The sequence below is a fragment of the Heterocephalus glaber genome, unplaced genomic scaffold (genome assembly GCF_053883595.1).
Source record: "Heterocephalus glaber isolate CG9 unplaced genomic scaffold, H.glaber_assembly_v1.0 deba00001175, whole genome shotgun sequence".
Taxonomy (NCBI): Eukaryota; Metazoa; Chordata; class Mammalia; order Rodentia; family Bathyergidae; genus Heterocephalus; species Heterocephalus glaber.
In genome coordinates this window covers 525,134-529,696 of record NW_028258207.1, presented here as the reverse complement: position 1 = coordinate 529,696, position 4,563 = coordinate 525,134, and positions in this window count along the sequence as shown.

The following is a 4,563-nucleotide window of genomic DNA, read 5'->3' as shown; positions in this document are numbered from 1 at the left end:
AAGCAAGGGAGAGAAAGCCAGGGGGTGTGGGCCCTGCCTGGAGCCGGCTTCGGTCGTGGGGGTGGGGCCTCTCTGGCAACCCCGGGGAACATCCAAGGAGAGGTTTACGGTGCAGGCAGAGCTGGTGGGCAGATGTGTGGAGCACGTCGGTAGGGGAGAGATGCAGGGTGCCATTTGGAAGCCCTCGCCTGTGCCAGAACTGTCCCGGTAGTGCAGGTGACCCGGGCCGAGGGGACAGGGGGTGCAGCCGCGGCCCCGGGAAGACCCTGCTGCGTCCGCGTGTGGTGGAAGCACCCGGGTCTCCCTCTTCTGTTCCCCCTCTGTGAAGCACAGGCACCCGGAGGTGCAGAGTTTGCCCCAGAGGAACATCCAGGAGAGGTCTTTTCCTCTCACAGGCCTTGTTCTTTCCCCGCTGACGAGGGATCGCCAAGCCCCATCTTTCCACCTGCTGCCTGTGTGACCCCTGTGTGGTTCTGCAGCCCTGGGTTTGCACCATTGTCACATAAGGTGGCAGGGGTTGCATCCTACAACAGGTGAGGTGAGATAAGCCTTAGATTTCTGGCTGAGGGAAGAAAGCGTGTGTTCAGTCCTTTCCACAGGCTACGTGTGATGGTTTGTATCCCGAGGTTCCCCTCAGCTTCCTGCACTCAGAGGCGGGGCTTGTGAAGGTGAATCGTGGGGGTGCTACAGCAATGTGTGACGCTAAGAAGTGGGGCCAGGTCAGAAGGGGCGGGTCCTGGGGTGTGACCTGCTGGGGCGTGCTTCCCTCCTGCTGGCCCCTTTGCTCTCTGCTTCCTGGCCCCCGTGAGGTGAACAGCTGTCCGCCAGGCCCTTCCACGGTGCCTTCCTACCTTGGAGCTGACTGACCATGGACTGAATCCTCTAAAGCTGTGAGCCAAAATAAACGTTCTCCCTTTAAGTGTTTTGTCCCAGTGACAGGAAAGTGACTAAAACACTAAGTTCCTTAAGACGAAGACCGTATCAGAATGAGACCCGGAGAGTGGAGGCACTCACTTGTCTGAGGACAGTAGCTCCAATGAGGTAGAAGCAGAAGGAAGCAACGCTGAAAGCTCAAGTCCACTACAGCTGTTGAGTGGCACAGATTTATTCTGGCTCCCTGTGAACCACCCCTTGCATAACGAGATGCTAATTTTAAAGAGGAGAAATGCAGAGGGCAGGAGGAAGGCATAGCTCTGTCTTGGCAACCTGATTGCTGCAGGAGGTGCCAGGCTGCTAAAGGCACACGCATGTGCTGCGCCCCAGCCGAGAAAATCCAAAGCCAGGAGCTGGGGGTGTTCACAGCCCAGCCTGGAACTTCCCACGCCATCTGCCTTTCTTGGGAAGATACAGATGGGCCCCGAGGAAGCATCTAGAGAATCTGCTGCAGCCTCATGGATGCAGTTGCTTCTTTCTCCTCTGCCCATGTCTGCTTGCTTCCTTGCTGCGATAGAAAGAGACAGGCTTCAGCAGCAGGCTGCGAACATGCGTGCAGGTGTTTAGGAGGCGTGCGTGCGTGTGTGCGTGCGGGGGTCCCCTTTGCACCTCTGCTCTGCAGACTGGCGTCTGCCTTGGCCCTGGAACTCAGCTCGTGCGCTGCTGGGCTCACAGACGTGGGTTTCAGAGCTGGGGAGTGCTGTCCCCAGGAGCTGCTCTCTGCAGTGATACATGTGGACTGGGGCTGACACCCTGCCTGTTGTCCTGCAGCCACGTGTGCGTCCTGTGGGGCCCGCAGCGTCCCCAGCACAGCTCGGCTCCAGGGCCCGTAGTGGGCACAGGCTCAGTCTGTACCTGTGCTCGGCCTCCCAGCCCCATTTCCTGTCCTCGCCTCCGTACCCAGTTTTCCTGGGTTGCAGCCCAAATAGGCCACTTGCACTCAGGTCACTCCCTGTGGGCTACTCTTGGGAAAACCCAAACTATCAGGGCGGAATTTTCAGCATCCATCAACATCCAGGGCCTCCATCCCCAGCCCTTTGTGTGTTTTGAGACAGGGTTTCACTAAGTCACTAAGCTGCCCAGGCTGGGCTTGAACCTGTGCCTCAGCCCTCTGGAGTGCTGGGATTCCAGGTGTGCACCGCCACGCCTAGAAGCGCCCCTCGTTCTTGATGTGGCATCTCCCACTTTGATATGAGTTGGGCTTCATCTGAAACCTGCCTTGGAATCTCTGGAGGCAGCAGCTGTGTCTGACGGGCTGGGGAGGCATCAGGAGGTGCCCAGGGGAGCAGGAGGGGACAGCAGGGAGGGGAAGCCCAGGAGGCGTGTGGCCCAAGACTGAGCCCATAAGGTTGGCCCCTCCTGGTGCTGCAGGACCTCATGGCAGGGGCCCGGACTCCCCACACCTGCACCCGCCGTTCCTGATGAGGGCAGTGCTGGCAGCTGAGCTCTGTGGCCTGCAGGTCTCTGTAGATCCAGCCAGGGACGTGAACACCCCAGATAGTCACAGGAGTAGAGGCCCACGGAAGCAGCCGGGCATCCGGGCAGGGTGCTGACCATGCCCACTCAGCAGGAGGCACCAGGGCTCTGCACTGACCTCAGGACACGGATCCTGGGCTGGGGGCTCAGTAGACAAGTTCTGGGCTCGTGGGGGGCCCCATCCCTAAGTGTAAATAACCCTGCTCGCCTCCTGTCACACACACATGCAGATACACGTGCGTGCATGCACACATGTACACACAGCTTCAGCGTGAGTGTCATTGTGAAGCCTTCTGCCACCTCCTCTGCTCCTCACAAGGTCACCCCAGTCCCCACGGGTCCCAGTGGAGAGGCCAGGGTACAGTGCTGAGAGAGACACTTCCAGGCTGCTGTTCCCACACGGCCGAGCTGGGGTCGAGCACCAGGGCCATCCTGGAATCCAGTCCTGTTACCCCTTTGTGTTGAGAGAGGGATTATGTCCATGTCAAGCAAATGGACTGTGAACCAGCATGGAGAGGGAAAAAGAATGGGAAATCTAGGGAGGGGGATACAGATAAACCAGGTCTTGGTGAACATTCATCCCTTTACCTTCACCCCTTTACCTTCACCCATCTTCTTGATCTTCCTTTTTTTTGGTACTGGGGATTGAACTTGGAGCCTCTGCAACTGAGCTACATCCCCAGTCCTTTTTTATGTTTTACTTGAGATAGAATCTTGTTATGTTGCTCAAACTTGAGGTCCTCCTGCCTCAGCCTCCCAGACTGATAATAGGTGTGCACCACGGCACTTGGTACTCCACAGTAGGGTAGCTACCTCTCAGCCACTCCGCTGAAGGCTTGTGTGCGAGAGCCCGGCCACCAGTGCAGTAAGCACAGCCCGGCTGTGTTTGTCCAGGCGAAGCTCAGCTCGGCCCTTCCCCAGGCAGCCCCGAGTGTCCCGTGACTGCTGCTTACTCACAGGTCTGTGGGCTGTGAGCCTTCGGGCCGGTCAGAGGGGGTCGTTTCCTCTCGGTTCCCATGGTTCCCAGGTCCTCGGGGGGCTCAATCACCAGGCTCTTCGCGTAGCCTCGGAACCAAGCCTCCCTGCCTCCCCTCCTTCCTGCTTCCTTTCATTCAAAGGCCTGCTGCTGCTAACAACCTGAAAGCCGAAGCCGGCCAGACGGGGCTGAGCGGGGAGTTGCTTCCAGGTTCTTTGTATCCCCAGCAGGACACCAGGAGGAGAAGCGGACTTACGATTTCCAGAGGAGAAGCAGAGGTGCCCTCCCTCAGGGAGTTCAGGGCCCAAAGGGTGGCCTGGGGTCTCTAAGGGCCTGAGGGGGTGGGCGGGGCCACAGCCCAGGGCCCCTGACTCCGCCCCCAGGGGGTGTGGACCACACAGGGCTTGGAGGAAGAGGGGTGGTGTCAAAAGCACGCGGGTCAGAAGTGCAGAGCGGGCGCGTGGACACCAGGCGCTCGTGCGCTCTTGGCTGCTGCACGTCTGGGGGTCCTGGAGGGCCGGGCCTCCGTCTCCGGGTCGTCCTTGCTCCCTCTGGTTTCCCCATCCCTACATGTGCACCCTCCCGCTCAGCAGCTTCCCTCTTCCCAGGGAGCCCAGCGGGTGGCCCCAGGGCCGAGGCCGGCAGCCTCCCCGTCCCTTGGGGTCCCTTGGGGTGGGGCACTGGGGCGGGCTGGGGTCCCTGACCTTGCAAATGGACTCGGCCTGCCCTGCCCTCCTCACCTGCTGCCTCCGTGGTGCAGTTTCTGACTGAAGCGGCGGGGACTGGAGGAGGCACAGGGCTCCCGGGAAATGCATGGTTCCTGGGTCCCGCTCGGCCAGGCTGTGGGGCTGCCTCTGTGGCTCTCATGTCCGTCTTCAGAGGAGCTTGCGTGGCCCCTGCCCTGTAGCTGGCGGCTGAGGTCGTGCACGAAGCCCCAGGTGTGACCATGCACCACACAGGCCAGGGGCCACCAGCCAGTGACCACACAGGCTGGCTTCTCGCTCCCGGGGGTCTCCTGCCCTCAACACAGTCCCCGAAATCTGGAAAGGGCAAAGTCAAGGGCAAGAGATGTTACCCTTAAGGGCGATTTCAAGGAAATGACTTGCGAGGGTGACGTCGAGAGCCGGTGTTAGGTGCCCGATGGAGGCCCAAGGGTCTCAGGGCCGGGGAGGTGGGCA